The 18,461-nt window shown below is 44.0% G+C and overlaps 1 long non-coding RNA gene across 1 annotated transcript; it reads left to right on the top strand.

The window, feature by feature from the left end:
• Positions 1–507: 507 nt before the first annotated feature.
• On the top strand, positions 508–17,954 carry LOC123180917 (uncharacterized). The gene is made up of 3 exons (XR_006491400.1): positions 508–2,846; positions 17,430–17,518; positions 17,652–17,954. It is a non-coding gene; the product is annotated as an uncharacterized lncRNA (long non-coding RNA).
• The last annotated feature ends 507 nt before the right edge of the window (positions 17,955–18,461 follow it).

The raw sequence follows: 18,461 nt of genomic DNA, 5'->3' as shown, positions 1-18,461 counted from the left end.
GTATGCACGGATAAATTGCCGCCCTTGAATTATCTCAGTTCGATAGATCGGGATCAATCGACATTAGGTCCTGATTATTTATTGGATGACAAATATGATTCAAATATTTATACTAAACTTATATACTTACTTATAGCGCATATAAATATTAGAATCCTAGATTGTATTTTCTTATATGTTAATTTTCATTAATATATGCAGATAATAATGTATTTTTTTTAACTAATAATATAGTTCTTTGTGCTAAAATTGTAATGTCTATTGTTGAGAAATGTGCATGCAATGTGGTAATTTGGACCATATTTGTATACATTCGACCTTAAACATATATATATATAGAAAGTCTATTAAGGACCCAGGGTGAAGAATAAGTAATTCTTCACCCCAGTCATTCGACCGAGCAAAAGTGTGGCTTAACGAATCCTCAACCAAAAAAAATATTATTCCACGTCTACCGCCATAAATTTACCTTGCTTACATTGATGCGACGGTTGACTGGTCATTTGGAGCTAGCCCACTCTACGTCTCCACCCGTACTCGTGTATTTTCTAATCAGGTGCGAGCAGTTCACGTTCCTCTCTCCTCCCCTCCTCGCTGGCGATTGCGGTTTGCAGAGGCGGCGGCAGCCATGTCGATGGCGCCGGAGGGACAATCTTGAAGCAAGGGATACCCCTCTCTCTCCTGCGTGGATTACTCCCCCTTTCCCTCTTCATGCGGTAGCGACCAGGAGGCGAGCTGGGCAGTGCATCGATCTGGTGCGAGCTCGGCGGCGGCGACGACCTTTTCCGATGTCCCTCTCCATCGTCAGCGGTCTTCTCATTGGTAACACCTCCCTCTTCCTCTTCCATTCCCTTTTCTCCATGAATTTCTTAATTTTTAGGGTTAGGGTTCTATATTTTTGAGGAACAGGGTAAATAAAGGGTAAAAAGACCAAGAAATTAAGGAGATGAAAGAGAAGAGATGAGCTTGCATACTGAAGGGGGTGATGGAGAAAACCTTAGCTCGTCTGTGGGATCAAATCAAGGAGGTGGGGATCACACAGGAGGAGAAGCCGCGGAGGAGGAACAACACCAGAGTATCTTCTTAGATCCAGCCAAATGTGATAGCTCTGTTTGTTGTCTATCTTCTCTGTTTTAGATGAACTGTTATTCCTTATTTCTTCTTTAGAGCTCCACTGCTACAAAAAAAGAACCAGTTCCGGCCATTTTCACTTGGAATGGAGTTGGGATGCTGCTACTGTATTTAGGATGGTATCCCATCATTCTGAATCCGCTTCAGAACTGAACACTAGTGACGCTTCAGAACTTTCTGTAGGTGCAGACCTGAAGACTAGTGAGACACAGTAGCAACTAGCGAAAATGACAAGTGCAGAATTTTGTTTTCCTTTTACAATTCATCGTACATTTTGTAGCTCTTTGTCACCTCTGTGAAACCACTGCATACGCCTTCAGTACACTAACCTTTCTCAGGTTTGCTTCTCATATTTTTACAATGTGCTTAAGGCAAATGATGAATGGTTAAGCACCTATTTATTTCTAGTTTTGATCTGTTGATGCACACTGAACACAAGAATAAATCTGGACACGCTCCAATTTTACGTTGATGTAAACAAGCGATGCAATCTACGTTGCATGCAAATTTGGAAAATGTATTAGTTGGACATGCTCCTATTTTTTTTGTTGGCCCTATATCTCTTATCTTTGTCTCTCAGAATTCTTACAAACAGGATTAGGGCCTCTCAGTGTATTAGTTTAACTGTTGAGGGGTCCCAATCCTGTTTCTATTTTGGTTCGTCTTGTTTTAGCTCCTACTGACCTTGTTCATGGATATAGCAACCAAGAAGCGCAAGATGATTTTGCAAGTTTTGGTTCAGTTGACACTTAAGTATTTTTTGTTACAGATTTGTAGCTCCTCTTTCTTTTAATCTTCTTTCTGAATAGTAACTCCACTGATTAGTAGGATCAATAACAAACATAATAAAGTTGCCACACTTGCATTCTTGGAAGATCCATTGAAGGAACATGGCAAATCTCACCAATTGATGTTTGTTTTAAAGAAAAATAGCCCGACACCATCACATTTGCATGGGCATGTCTAGGTTTTTCCTCTCAAGGAAACGCACTCATTCTCTTTTGAGTTTGAGTTTAACCTGTACTGTACTATTTCCATTAGCACTATGCATTTCAGTTTTGGACACTCTAATGGCAACATTAGGTATGCTTAGCAAAACTAATCATTCTGGGATCAACACATCATATGATGATACATGGGCTTTAGTTACCTCATAGAACTTTGTACATGTTTATTGATCCAAAAAAGATGTCTTGTAAAACGTGATCTTGATGATGGAATTACCCTTTATTCTACCTTCGCACGATATGTCCATGTATATTTAGTGCGATCTTTCACTAGAGAACAATAGTAGTTGTTGTAAGTTTTTCCTAAAGTTTCTACCAAAATCATCATGTTCGAGCCACTGGTTTCTGGAAACTGTAATGGGGAAAACTCATTTATCAATTTTAGAACCAGGATTTTTGGGTTGCATATTTTGTAATGTGTTCGATTGTTTGGAACTAGTGGAATAAAATTGCATAGCAATATTAAATTTTACATGTCCTGTGTTGCCTCGTTGACCTCTAGTTAGGTAGCAGTTCTATGTTGGTATTGAGCTGGTCAACAGAAATTGGATAGGTGTACTGCGGCATCTACCACAACGCAAGCATAGCTGCGACCTTGGTATCTCCAGCTTGTAGTTTGGGTGCATGCTAGGTGTTAATCTTGCCAACATGTTCTTCTACTGTTTCGTCATTCTCATGGAGGAACAAATATCCAATGTCAAAAGGGAGGTATTTGTTTCCAACTAGCGTTGTTTCTTGATGTGGTTTATATCAATTGAAGCGCGGTTCATTCTCTAGTTCAGTTTTTGTTTTTGGAGTGATCCACGTGAGGCCGCACCTGAAAGTGCGTTATATCGACTAGAGGGGGGTGAATAGGCGATTTTTATGAAAGTCTTCAGAACATGGGAGTTTTGAAGACAAACGATAAAATTGAACCTATTACCATGCAGCGGAAGGTAGACTACACTAGGCAAACCATAGTGAAGTATTCAATGAAGTGAAAGCACAAAGACTAATAGCAGCTAGGTGGTAAGGATCAGGTTGGAAGATATTGTGAAGTCAAACAGAACACGCAGTCACTCAGTGAAGACAAATGATAGAGCAAACATACAATGACTTCACAAGGAGTAACAGTAAGTAACGTGAAGTGAAGATGAAACCAGTCACTCGTTGAAGACAATGATTTGTTGAACCAGTTCCAGTTGCTGTGACAACTGTACGTCTGGTTGGAGCGGCTAGGTATTTAAACCTTAGGACACACAGTCTCGGACACCCAATCCTGAACACGCAGCTCAGGACACCCAGTCCTCACCGTATTCTCCTTGAGCTAAGGTCACATAGACCTCGCCCAATCACTCTGGTAAGTCTTCAAGGTAGACTCCCAAACCTTCACAGACTTCGTTCACTGGCAATCCACAATGTCTCTTGGAAGCTCAGAACGCGACGCCTAACCGGCTGGAGGATGCATAGTCCTCAGGTGTAATAAGTCTTCAGATCACACAGACAAGAAGACTTAAGTGATGCCCAATTCTCTCTGGCTCTGGTGGTTAGGGCTTTTATCCTCGCAAGGAATTCTCTCTCAAAGGCTTCGAGGTGGGTTGCTCTCAAACGACAAAAGCCATACTCTCAATCTGAGCAGCCAATCGTTTATGGTTGTAGGGGGTGGGCTATTTATAGCCACTTGGCAACCCGACCTAATTTGTCCGAAATGACCCTGGGTCACTAAGGAACTGACACGTGTTCCAACGGTCAGATTTCAAACTCACATGGTAACTTTACTTGGGCTACAAGCAAAGCTGACTTGTCCGACTCTGGACAAGATTTGCTCTCATAGTCTTCACTCGAAGACATAGGTTTTTGGTTTAGGCATCACTCCAGTCATTCTGACTGGTTCTCTTGGACCCCACTTAACAGTACGGTGGTTCCTATGACTCAACACAAAAGAAAAAGAACTACAAAAGATCTAAGTCTTCGAGCTCCATAGGCTTCATATCGTGTCTTCTCTTGTCATAGTCTTCAATGTGAATATCTTCATATACCACCTTTGACTTCAATGTCTTCATACATTTTTAGGGGTCATCTCTGGTAGTAAAACCGAATCATGAGGGACTTCTACCTGTATTATCCTGCAATTCGCACAAACACATTAGTCCCTCAACTAGGTTTGTCGTCAATACTCCAAAACCAACTAGGGGTGGCACTAGATGCACTTACAATCTCCCCCTTTTTGGTGATTGATGACAAACTAGTTGAAGTTTTCAACGGGGGAATATAATCTGTGAAATTGTAAAGGATAAGGAATTGTCTTCATAAGTTGTGAGGGATCCCCCTGAAGATGTGCATATAAGTTAATTTGCTTTTGGAATGCAAATGCACATGGCAGGTGGAACTTGTGGAGATCCACTTCAACTTATGATGACAATCCACTATGCACGTGAAAGTATATGAAGATAATGACATGCATAATGGAAAATGGGCGTCTGTAGAATGAGCTAAGTGCGGAATTTATCATCGCACATGCGGAATTTATCTTCGCAAAACAAGGTGGCAAATAAGTAGCAGACGACCATCTGGTTTAAGTGTTACAACTCATAAGAACCAAATGTAGCAAAAACGAGAGTTGTAAGAACGAAGCAAAATATAAAGCACCCGCCCATATGGACCCGCTTGAAGACTATCAATCTCATATGCTTCTCCCCCTTTTGTCAGGAATGACCAAAAAGATTTGAAGACATAGAGCCTCTACTCGTTCCCATGAGGAGTAGGTGAAGTAGCAGGGTTGTTGGTGTTGTTTGGCGGTGCAGAAGAGCTTGGAGGTGCTGAAGGAGGTGGCGGTGAAGTAGCATCGTCTTCTTCCTCAATAATTCTGGCAGTGACTGTGGCAGTAGAGGAAGAGAACTCAGAGTCTTCAAGGGATGGAGTTCCTAGCAGCATAGCCCTTCGAGGAGGTGTGGAGTCAAACTTGAATCTCTCAGAGAAGCCATCCTCTTGAAGATCAGCTTCAGAACACATCATCGTGATCCCTTTCCATATGCGGTGACAGGTTTCATGGGCAACGAAAGCATTCTTGGTGGCAAGATTTCGAGTGCGATTAACATCCACCCAGAGGCTTTTCATCTGACGCTTCAGCTAGTGTGTTTCTGATGTATAGCCACAAGAAGCTCTCGGTCGTTGAGAACACGAGTGCGCTTCTTGGGTCTTGGAGCAGTGGCACTGTTAGTGGCTTCAGTGGAAGCAGGGTGTGGTGCACGTGTAGTGCCAGCCAAAGGATACACCTGAGAAACTGCTTCAACGCCTTCAACATTCTGTGTAAAACTCTGATGTTTTGCATTCTGAAGACTTAGAGGTTGCTTGGCAGGCTCAGAATATAGGGCTTCAGTAGACATGTCTACGTCAGGCAAGAAGATCTGATGGTTGCAGGCTGAGGGCTGATAAGAGATGGCGGAGTGTAGCTTGATCAGCCACATGACCCAAGGGGCATAGAACTTCAAACCAAACAGATCAATGCCTGATGCAGCAAGCTGGCGTATGAAGAAGTCCTGTGCATTGAAGCATTTGCCATAAAGTATATAGAAGACCAAAGTCTTCATTGCACCGTGAAGCTTGGCATTTGGAGAGTGCCCTTTGATAGGCCAGAGAGTTCGCCTGATGATGTGATAGATGGTTCTGGGCAGGTACTCAAGGTCTTCAACGAAGAACTCTATGGGATACGTAGCATCTTGGGGCAATGGCTTCATCATGCTGAGCATTTGACTCATATCAGGTTCTGGCCGCTGAAAGATGCTCTCAATAGCTTCAGCATGCAGCTGACAGCCTTGCTCGAAGAGATCGCCAGGAGTGGGCAAGCCAGTGAGCTCAATGATGTCAAATGCATTGGCTTCGTGATGAGCGTTGCCAGTCATCCACTCCAGGACCCAAGTCTTCGGATCTCTGCTGTACCCTTTGATGTGAAGTGTGGCATAGAATTGTAGCAGCAGCTCTTCATTCCAATGCTCTTCATCAGTAACAAACTGCAGCAGACCCACTGACTTGAAGCAATCCAACGCTTCTTCTAGACAGGGCAGACCAGCTATAGCTTCAACGTCAAGGCGCTTGTGTGGGAAGATGCGACCTTGGTTGTAAAGAGTGCAAGAGTAATAGCTTCGCTGAGGATAGCTCCAGAATCGATCAGATGATATCCTTTCCCTTGAGTAGGGGTTCCTGGAGCTATTGAAGAACATGTTGTCTGCCCTGAAGCCATTGATGTTGAAGGAGCCAGGTGCTGATGCAGGACCTGGAAACCTTGGCAGTCTTGGGATTGGCTTCTGGACCTGAGGCCTGTGCTCAACATGATAGTTGAATTGGGGACCGGCAGCAGACTCAGGAACAGAAGTGGGGGGATCAGTGGCTTCGCTGTCTTCTGAAGCTTTTGCTGGGGAGGGCTCCACATTAGCTTCGTTGTTGGTTGTGGCAGCCTCAAGATTTTCATCCTCCACTTGACTAGGTGGAGGGTTGGTCACAGGCATGTTCTCCTGGAGAACTGCTTCTTGGTGGAGCAGGGGAGTGGGATCTTGTGGTACTTCTTCTTCTGCGGCTGATGCAGCCGGAATGTCTTCAGCAGAGACTTGAGGCCTTAGACCTTTGCGAAGCCTGCGGAACGCAGACGACGCCTGTGGAGTTGGAGTGGGCTGAGCCTCATAGTCTTCTTCCTCTTGTGGGCGATCCGCCCATGAAGCATCCTGTGCAATTGGCGTCAGCGGACGACCAATGCTGATGAGTTTGCTGTTTTCTAACTGACGAAGGACTGCATCATCTTCTACATTGTCATGATGACCAATGTCTTCAGCAGCGATGGGATCAGCTGCTGGAATGTCTTCAGCTTCAGGAGCCTCTGTGGAAGCAGGCTCATGAACTGTCAGTTGACGTTCTGCGTCAGGATGAACCATACAAATGGGTTCAACTATCAAGGGCTCTGTGGGAGCAGCCCGAGCTTTCTTATTCTTTCTCTTTTTCTTGGTGGGGCAGTAGGAGAGTCTTCAGAGTGTTTCCTCTTCCTAGCTTCAGCCTCAGTAGTTCTTGTCTTCTTGAGCTCTGAAGCTGTTGACCGGCTCTTTGGCTTCGAGCCAGTCATTCTTGTTGGGAAGACAATCGGAACTGCTTCTTGCCTTGGTGCATCAGATTCAGCCGTAGCAGGCTTCTTCGTCTTCTTTGCGGCCATCCTGGGGTCGATGCCGGGACGCCCAAGTGCCTTGCGCTTCTCAGCCTCATTATAGGCTTGCACACATCTGTCAGCCAGAGTCTTCATGCGCTCACGCGAACCCTGAGCTTCTGCATGCTTCTTCACAAAGGCTTCCTTGAGCTCGTGCATCATTGTCTTGAAGTTCTTCACTTCTTGCACGCTGACCTTGGCCATATGCTTCTTGAACTGAGCCTTTTCATAGTTAATCTTCTGCTTCAACTCAACAATGCGCTAGGCAATAGCAAGTTCTGAAGCAATGGCGCCTTGGAAGGCGACACTGAGGCCAATGGGTAGCTGCAGATCTTCAAAGCTGATGTTTGGCGTGTCAAACCACTCATCAATGAAGTTGTGGATGATGGTGACATCAAAGAGAGGCAGATCATTGAAGATTTCTGCTTCTTCTTTGCTCTTGATGAGTTGCTCAAGAGCGTCATCTGCAAGATCTTCATCACTTGACAGATCAATGTCGTCGTTGCGCAGAATGGCAGCAGCTGTTAGCTCTTTGCCAGTGTGAGACAGAGGCATCTTGGCCTTCTGGGGCCTTGAGACGCATGATAAGTCTTCAGACTGCACACTGTCTTCAGGAGGTGCAGTTGCCAATGGCTTCGCCCTTGAGATTTTTGATGAAGGGGCCGGCTTTGAAGCTTTTGGCTTCTTCAACTGCTTTGGCTTCGGCACTGCAGGCGCATCATCAGACTCAGTGTCAGCTGCAGGCTCATTCACTGCAGTCCCTTGAACCAAGATGTAGGTGATGAGGCCTTCAAGGTTGGCGAAAGGACCGATGACATTGGGTTCTGCATGTCGTGTGCCATCTGCCCTTGGAGATGAGGGACCAGGGTTGAAGTCTAACCCAAAAGTCTTCTTGTTCTGCTTCGCTGAGTTCTGAGCAAACTGGAAGTTGCGCTTGAACAGATTGCCGTCACGACACCATAGCAGTGACGACGAGTGTGCATCAGCAGGCTGTGGTCTACGGACCATGCATGGATAGAAGCCTTGAGCAATGGCTTCATCTCTGGACCTGGGTAGAAGATTCTTGAATAGGATGTCTCCCCATGGTCTCTTGATGGCGTTTTTCTCAGCATACTCCTAGGTCACAAATCTGTATTTGAACCATTGTTCTGCCAAATATCTTCGAATCCATTGGATTCGGGTCTTGCGCTAACTAATCCTCTTCAGGATATGTCTTGTACATTTCTGAGAGTTCATCTGGCAGATCTCTGGAGGTCTCACCATGACGCTTTCTGCCACCCTTCCTTGCTGCTTTCTCTAAAGCCATAAACTTTAACTTGAAAGGCTTCAAGACGTTCAAGGGCTTCAAAGGTTTTCGTTTGCTGGACCAACAGGAACTGGCTTCGGGAGAATTTATGTGATGCTGTAAGAATTCTGCAAATGAATGCAGACTATGAGAACCAAAGGATTCTCCCACGGACATGTACCTGTGACGGCATTAAGGTGCGAGGGAAGGGGAAGAGGTCATATGCATTCTCAGAAGATTTTGAAGATAAATCAGTTTAGAAGACATTGACCTCATCGTGCGAAGACATTCACTCATAGATAAGAAGTTGGTTCCAGATTTGTACGAATCCACAGATCAGTACAAGTGAGGAATCTAACTACTTTGTGAAGCACAAGTGAATATACTAGGCATGTTTATGAGATGCAGTATGAGAGAGATCTAGCTTGTGTGAACAGAAACTGCTTGTGGTAGAAAGTGACAGATCAATAGGATCAACGGTGCTGTAAAAAAAGGAGTTTTATTTACCACACTGAGAACTGCTAGACGAAGTGGGAGGTGAGGCCGAGCAGTTCGATCTTCCGTGCCCTAACTTGGCGACGGAGGACACCTACGGCGATGGCGGAGAGGACGATGTCCGCGGTCGGCATGAAGACGGCGTCGGAGAGGTTGCGGCAGCGAAGCGCTTCGTCGCCGGCGTCATCGAGAGCTAGCGGTGGCGCTAGGGTTCGTGCGAGGGTGGAAGAAGAGATAATGATCGTTGTGAGTATGTATTTATAGGCACAGGGGCGGCACTGTGCTATTACACAGGTGCCCCTGGCGATTCGTATTTGAGGAACACGTGGCCATTATGCGGAATTTTGGGGTTTGTTCCACGTCCCACGCACGCCTGGATTGTCGGGTGGTCGTTCCTACTTCTCCGGAATTCATGTGGAGGAATGAGCATTGAAAACGGACTTAATGGTTGTCTCTGTATTTTCTGCTGACAAGGACGCAGAGAAGACATTCGACAGTTTCAATAAAATGCATATGACTTGGAGAGATAGAGTTTGAGATAGAAAGCATAGAGAGGTTAGGGTCCGATCACGTTCACTTAGTTCAAAAGATTCAACACGAAGACATAGCTATAAGTGAATGCTGTAGAGGACAGTACACTAGCATATATATATATATATATATATATATATATATATATATATATATATATATATATATATAATCAACATAGTGAAGATAATCATGAAAATATGTTGAGATCGAAGCCAAACCAAATGTGAAGACATTGCAAGGTAACGCCATGAGTGAAACACTTCAAAATAGAACGTTTGGTGGTGGCGTTACCCACCGTATAGGAAGTATTAGACCCAGACACGGCGCACAATTATCATGGCGCTCCGAAGTCAAATTCCACATTAATGTATTCACACTTAGAATGTATGTCTTCATTGATTGAAGATATACTTCACTTCGTGTGTTGCACATCTAAGTCATCAATATGCATAAGTGTTAGGATGTGTGCCTGATCACAGGACATTTGAGGATTTCAGGATATTTAGCTCACACCGTAACTTGCAAAACCTCTTCTCATCCAAGGGCTTGGTGAAGATATCTGCCAATTGCTCTTCAGTGTTGACGTGTATGATATCAATGTCTTCCTTCACAACATGATCTCTGAGAAAGTGATGACGAATTTCAATGTGCTTTGTCTTCGAGTGCTGAACTGGGTTGTTAGCAATCTTGATGGCGCTTTCGTTGTCGCGGTAAAGTGGCACTTGCTTCAGATGAATGCCATAGTCCTTGAGTGTTTGCTTCATCCACAGAAGCTGAGTGCAGCATGATCCAGCAGCAATGTATTCAGATTCAGCAGTGGAGAGAGATACACAGTTCTGCTTCTTTGAAGACCAACATACAAGTGATCGTCCCAGAATGTGACATGTGCCTGATGTAGACTTGCGATCAACTTTGTCACCAGCATAATCAGCATCCGAGAATCCAACCAGATCAAACTCTGAGCCCTTTGGATACCATAATCCTAGAGTTGGGGTGTGAGCCAAATATCGTAGAATTCGCTTCACAGCTAAGTGATGCGACTCCTTTGGTGCCGCTTGAAATTGAGCACACATGCAAACATTAAGCATAATATCTGACCTAGATGCACATAGATAAAGTAAAGAATCAATCATGGAGCGGTATACCTTTTGATCGAACTCTTTACCATTTTCGTCAGGACCCAGATGATGTTTGGCTGGCATTGGTGTTGTGAAGCCTTTGCAGTCTTGCATACCGAACTTCTTCAGGCAATCTTTGAGATACTTCCCTTGAGATATGAAGATGCCATTGCGTTGTTGTCATATTTGAAGACCAAGGAAGAACTTCAGCTCCCCCATCATGGACATCTGATATTGCTCTTGCATCATATATCCAAACTCTTCACTGTACTTCAGGCCCGAGGGGCTTGTTTGAGGCCATACAGTGCCTTGTTGAGCTTGTATACCATGTCAGGATGTTTTGGATTTTCAAAGCCAGGTGGTTGTGCAACATACACTTCTTCTTCAATCTTGCCATTGAGAAAGGCACTCTTCACATCCATTTGGTATAGAAGTATGTTATGATGATTTGCATAGGCCAGCAGTATGCGTATGGCTTCAAGTCTAGCCACAAGAGCAAATGTTTCATCAAAGTCAATGCCTTCCACTTGAGTATATCCTTGAGCAACGAGACGAGCTTTGTTTCTGACAACTTGACCATGCTCATCTTGCTTGTTGCGGTATATCCATTTGGTGCCTATTATATTGTGCTTCCGTGGATCAGGATGCTTAACCAGTTCCCATACATTATTCAGCTCAAACTATTGAAGCTCTTCTTGCATAGCTTGAATCCATTCAGGTTCCATGAAGGCTTCTTCAACTTTCTTGGGTTCTGCTATTGAGACGAATGCGAAGTGCCCACAGAAATTTGCTAGCTGAGTTGCCCTTGAACGAGTGAGTGGACCAGGTGCATTGATGCTATCCATTATTCTTTCAATCTGCACTTCATTGGCAACGCGAGGATGTACAGGGCAAAGACTTTGCTCTTGCTGTTCATTGTCGTTGTTGGAAGGAATATCTTCAGGCTGAGCATTGTCTTCATGTTGATCAGGTGCTGAAATGATAAGTTCTTCTTCAGGATGAGCTTCAGAAGGTATAATTTCTCCAGTTCCCATTAGCTTGATTGATTCACTGGATGGAACTTCATCTAGCACATTTGGTAGCTGCTCTCTTTGTGAACCGTTGGTCTCATCGAACCGCACATCCACTGTTTCAACCACTTTGTAATGAAAGAGATTGAAGACTCTGTAGGAGTGCGAATCCTTTCCATATCCAAGCATAAAACCCTCATGTGCTTTTGGTGCAAATTTTGAGGTGTGATGTGGGTCTTTGATCCAGCACCTTGCGCCAAATACTCTGAAGTAACTGACATTTGGCTTCTTGCCAGTAAGGAGCTCATAAGATGTCTTGTTCAATAGCTTGTGAAGATAAACACAATTGATTGTATGGCATGCAGTATCAATGGCTTTGGGCCAGAATTTTCTTGGGGTCTTGTATTCATCTAGCATCGTTCTGGCCATCTCAATTAGTGTTCTGTTCTTGCGTTCGACGACGCCATTCTGCTGTGGCGTGTACGGGGCTGAGAATTCATGTGTGATGCCCAAGGTATCAAGATATGTATCAAGGCCAGTGTTCTTGAATTCAGTGTCATTGTCACTTCTGATGTGCTTTATCTTGGCGCCAAAATTGTTCATATCTCGATTGGCGAAGCGTCTGAAGACATCCTGCACTTCAGTCTTGTAAAGGATTATGTGCACCCAAGTATATCTAGAATAATCATCAACAATAATGAAGCCATAGAGGCAAGCAGTAGTACTTAGAGTTGAGTAATGAGTGGGACCGAAAAGATCCATGTGAAGCAGTTCGAAGGGTCGAGTAGTGGTCATGATTGTCTTCGAGGGATGTTTGGCCCTCGTCATCTTCCCTGCTTCACAGGCACCGCATAAGTGGTCTTTCTTGAACTTGACGTCCTCGATGCCTATGACATGCTTCTTCTTCGCAAGGGTGTGGAGGTTCCTCATGCCAGCATGTCCAAGCCTTCGATGCCAGAGCCAGCATTCTGAAGCCTTTGCTAGAAGACATACTGCAAGATGTGGCCCTGCTGAGAAATCTACCACGTACAAATCATCTTTTCGATACCTTTCAAACACTAGAGATTTGTCAGATTCCATTAGTACAAGGCAACGATATTTTCCAAACATTACGATCATGTTCAAATCGCAAAGCATTGAGACAGACATTAAGTTGAAGCCAATGGAATCAACAAGCATGACTTTATCCATGTGTTGATCCCTTGAGATTGCAACTCTACCTAGACCCAATACCTTACTTTTACCAGTGTCAGCAAATGTGATGTGCCTCTTGTCGGATGGACGTAAGGTTGAGTCCATAAGAAGACTTCTTTTGCCAGTCATGTGATTTGTACACCCACTGTCAATAATCCATTCTGAAGATGATGGTGTCGTACCCTACAGTGCAGTTAGGGGGATGGGCTTCACCAAGAGCATTGTGAAGCAAAAATATTTGACGAACCAGTGGGTTATGAAAGCTTAGATCCAGGTTAGGACTAATAGGGAGAGTAGCAAGCGATTCAAGTACGAAGTACATAGTAAGACCATTTGGGCATTTGATCTTGCGCCCTACAAGATGTTTAAGGTCCCCAGTAATAGCGTCAGACGATTTTGGTTTTCTGCTGGAGACCTTTCCCTACAAAAGAGAGTTAAGCCTTCTTAACCACCCACATCTTCAAGGGTGGCTTAGAAGCAATAAGTCTAAGTGCAGCATCTGAGAATTTTGGCTTTGAAGCCTTAGCAAACAGTCTTGCAGGCGGACAATAGTACTCATAAGAATAAGCAGAATAGTTCTTGGTCTTATGAACATGGCGGTTTGATGAACCGCTCTCATATTCATATGCCTGAGTATGGTTTCCCTGCAAAACATTTGCGTTAGTGCGACTCAGGTGAGTCCTCTGTTTGTATGAAGCCTTTGGACCGTATGAAGCCTTTGGTCTGAGGTTTGTCTTCTTCAAGTGAGGTGTCATGAAGACATTCACAGGAGGATTTTCCAGACACCTTTTCGGAACCCAGATCTTCTTCATAGGCGGTCCATTCCTGCAGTTAGTACCAATGTACCTGGCAAACACTTCACCATTCTGATTCTTAAATAGTATATAGTTTGCATCAAAGGATTCATCAATGATAATGGGGTTAGCACAAGTGAAGCCAGTTAGATTGGATGGATCTGCTGAAGGTTCCTTTGCAGCAACCCACATGGTTTTGGGGTACTGCTCAGGTTTCCAGTAAGAGCCATCTGCATTCATTTTCCTTACGAACCCAACACCCTCTTTCCTAGGGTTTCGGTTCAGAATCTGCTTTTTGAGGACATCACATAGTGTCTGATGCCCTTGAAGACTTTTGTACATCCCTGTTTCACGCAATGTCTTCAACCTAGCATTCTCATCAGCAATAGCGGTGGTATCCTCAGCAGAGGGGTTAGCTACCACATCAACAGTTGAAGATATTGCAACAGCAGTAGCAGTAGAACATTCAGCAACAGAAGTAGCATTATCACGCTCAATGCATTTAAGACATGGTGGTTCAAATCCTTCCTGAGCGGGACTGATCTGTTTGGCGCGAAGTGACTCGTTTTCCGTTTGAAGATCTTCATGAACCGCTCTCAATTTCTCAAGATCCTGCTTCCTTTGAAGATAATCATAGGAAAGCTTTTCATGAGTTGTTGAGAGAGTTTCATAACGACTTTCAAGTTCCTGATAATTAACATGAAGATTTTTTATGTCTTCAATTAAGGATTCGGATCGAGTCATTTCAGCACCTAACAGATCATCGCTTCTGTCTAACAGTTTTTGAATATGTTCCATAGCTTTCTGTTGTTCAGTTGCAATTTTAGCAAGTGTTTTGTAGCTAGGTTTTGAACCACAATCAGAGTCATCGTCACTAGATGTTTGATAGTGAGTAGTGCGTGTGTTTACCTTGGCACCGCGTGCCATGAAGTAGTAGGTAGAAGCGGAGTAGTCCTTGTCATTTGCATCGGTGTCGGTGATGAAGTCATTGTATTCAGTGTTGAAGATGGACTTAGCAACGTATGCTGTAGCCAGACTTGCGACGCCTGAGTCGGATTCCTCCTCAGACTCCACCTCCGCCTCCTCAGAAGCAGACTCCTCCTCTGAATCCATTTCCTTGCCAACAAACGCATGTGCCTTGCCAGATGAGCTCTTCTTGTGTGATGAAGACTTTGAGGAAGACTTGGAAGAAGACTTTGAGTATTTCTTCTTCTTTTTCTTGTCGTTAGAGTCATATTCCTTGCTCTTCTTCTTCTTTTTGTTCTCATTGTCCCACTGTGGACACTCAGAGATGAAGTGGCCAAGTTTCTTGCACTTGTGACATGTTTTCCTCTTGTAGTCATGAGCAGGAGCTTCATCATTCCTTGAACTTGATCGGGAAGACTTTCTGAAGCCTTTCTTCTTGGTGAATTTTTGGAACTTCTTGACAAGCATAGCAAGTTCCCTTCCAATGTCTTCAGGATAATCAGAACTGCTGTCAGATTCTTCTTCAGATGAGGAGACAGCTTTTGCCTTCAAGGCACGAGTTCGCCCATAGTTTGGACCGTAGATATCTCTTTTCTCCGAAAGCTGAAACTCATGTGTGTTGAGCCTCTCAAGTATGTCAGACGGATCGAGTGTCTTGAAATCAGGACGTTCTTGAATCATCAGGGCCAGGATGTCAAATGAACTATCAAGTGATCTCAGCAGCGTCTTGACGACTTCGTGTTTGGTAATCTCAGTGGCGCCGAGGGCTTGAAGCTCATTTGTGATGTCAGTGAGTCGGTCAAATGTGTGCTGGATATTCTCATTGTCATTTCGCTTGAAGCGATTGAAGAGGTTGCGAAGGACACTGATTCTCTGATCTCTCTGGGTTGAGATGCCTTCATTGACCTTGGAGAGCCAGTCCCAGACCAGCTTGGATGTCTTCAAAGCACTCACACGGCCATACTGTCCTTTGGTCAGATGACCACAGATGATATTCTTGGCAGTAGAGTCCAGTTGAACGAATTTCTTGACATCAGCAGTAGTGACACCTTCTCCAGCCTTGGGAACGTTGTTCTCGACGACATACCATAGGTCGACGTCAATGGCTTCAAGATGCATGCGCATCTTATTCTTCCGGTAGGGATATTCAGTTCCATCGAAGACGGGGCACGCAGCGAAGACTTTAATTATCCCTGTAGTCAACATAGCTAAAACTCCAGGTGGTTAAACCGAATCACACAGAACAAGGGAGCACCTTGCTCTGATACCAATTGAAAGTGCGTTATATCGACTAGAGGGGGGTGAGTAGGCGATTTTTATGAAAGTCTTCAGAGCATGGTAGTTTTGAAGACGAACGATAAAATTGAACCTATTACCATGCAGCGGAAGGTAGACTACACTAGGCAAACCATAGTGAAGTATTCAATGAAGTGAAAGCACAAAGACTAATAGCAGCTAGGTGGTAAGGATCAGGTTGGAAGATATTGTGAAGTCAAACAGAACACGCAGTCACTCAGTGAAGACAAATGATAGAGCAAACATACAATGACTTCACAAGGAGTAACAGTAAGTAACGTGAAGTGAAGATGAAACCAGTGACTCGTTGAAGACAATGATTTGTTGAACCAGTTCCAGTTGCTGTGACAACTGTACGTCTGGTTGGAGCGGCTAGGTATTTAAACCTTAGGACACACAGTCTCGGACACCCAATCCTGAACACGCAGCTCAGGACACCCAGTCCTCACCGTATTCTCCTTGAGCTAAGGTCACATAGACCTCGCCCAATCACTCTGGTAAGTCTTCAAGGTAGACTCCCAAACCTTCACAGACTTCGTTCACTGGCAATCCACAATGTCTCTTGGAAGCTTAGAACGCGACGCCTAACCGGCTGGAGGATGCACAGTCCTCAAGTGTAATAAGTCTTCAGATCACACAGACAAGAAGACTTAAGTGATGCCCAATTCTCTCTGGCTCTGGTGGTTAGGGCTTTTATCCTCGCAAGGAATTCTCTCTCAAAGGCTACGAGGTGGGTTGCTCTCAAACAACAAAAGCCATACTCTCAATCTGAGCAGCCAACCGTTTATGGTTGTAGGGGGTGTGCTATTTATAGCCACTTGGCAACCCGACCTGATTTGTTCGAAATGACCCTGGGTCACTAAGGAACTGACACGTGTTCCAACGGTCAGATTTCAAACTCACACGGCAACTTTACTTGGGCTACAAGCAAAGCTGACTTGTCCGACTCTGGACAAGATTCGCTCTCATAGTCTTCACTCGAAGACATAGGTTTTTGGTTTAGGCATCACTCCAGTCATTCTGACTGGTTCTCTTGGACCCCACTTAACAGCACGGTGGTTCCTATGACTCAACACAAAAGAAAAAGAACTACGAAAGATCTAAGTCTTTGAGCTCCATAGGCTTCATATCGTGTCTTCTCTTGTCATAGTCTTCAATGTGAATATCTTCATATACCACCTTTGACTTCAATGTCTTCATAAATTTTTAGGGGTCATCTCTGGTAGTAAAACCGAATCATGAGGGACTTCTACCTGTGTTATCCTGCAATTCTCACAAACACATTAGTCCCTCAACTAGGTTTGTCGTCAATACTCCAAAACCAACTAGGGGTGGCACTAGATGCACTTACAGCACCATATAACTAAGCTCTAGTTATTGTCATCAATCATGATGAACTCCATGGAAACATAATATTTTCTCCTCTTTGTAGAATTCCCCTAGTGTGAATCAACTTTAGGGCTATTGTGTATTTGCCTTATGAAAGTCACTGCTTCAATTTGCCTTGCATTTTTTTGTAAGGTATGGAAGAAAGTTTTTTTGGTAGAATGTACATGATGAGCAATTCTGGTTCATCGGTTGCACCATATGCAAATACGCATGTATTTTTTAGGTGACCTTATCTCACTTGATCCACGTTTTGTGATTTTATCAGGAAAATGGCAAATAAGGAATCTGCTATAATCAAGGAAGGAAGAAGCTGTTTGTAAGCGACTTGGAGACGAAGTATCTGGAGACACTCAACATGTGCCAGTTTTAGTTATATAGTACCAATGCATGGGAGATATACTAGTTGATAGTCATTACATTGCACGATTCTGTAGAAAACAGTTTTATATTGCAAACTTTTATGGGCACACGAGGCCATGTGAGAAGTTCTTATGCCGTCTGATTTTCGTCTTGCTGATTATTCTTATTCCGTGTGATTTTACAATAAGCTATAGTGATGCATATTTCATTGTTTTCTTGTCCTGACGTGTGAAATACTGGTTTTATAAATAAATAAACGACAGTTTGCTTACATTCATCCCTACAACAATGGGTTTAGATCCTTTGCAGTATCGTATGGTTTTGTAGTGTGGATGACATGTGAGGTCAGGTCCCACATGGCATATGTATCAGGAATTTTACGTGGGAAATGTCACCTCTCGGCACACTTGTTACTTCAGTTTCATGGTCATTGGCTCAAGGAGGCAAAAAGAAAAAAAGAAATCTGTACGTAATCTGGTGTCACGTCGGTGTGTCGTAATATTACGTTACCAAGAAGAAAAGTTACCTCGGCTAGTTTCTTGGTGGTTGGATCACGAAGACCCTAATCTTACCTCGTCTAGTTTACTGGTGGTTGGATCATGAAGGCAAACCATAATCTTACCTCATCTAGTTTGCTGGGTAGTTGGCTCACGAAGGCAAACCATACCACCCAGGTCCAATTTTCTTATGGCAAGGATGGTTTGGATGCTGAAAG

This window comes from Triticum aestivum, chromosome 1A (genome assembly GCF_018294505.1).
Source record: "Triticum aestivum cultivar Chinese Spring chromosome 1A, IWGSC CS RefSeq v2.1, whole genome shotgun sequence".
NCBI lineage: Eukaryota > Viridiplantae > Streptophyta > Magnoliopsida > Poales > Poaceae > Triticum > Triticum aestivum.
Note: the sequence above shows the minus strand (reverse complement) of the source record. Positions and strands in the feature narration are given on the sequence as shown.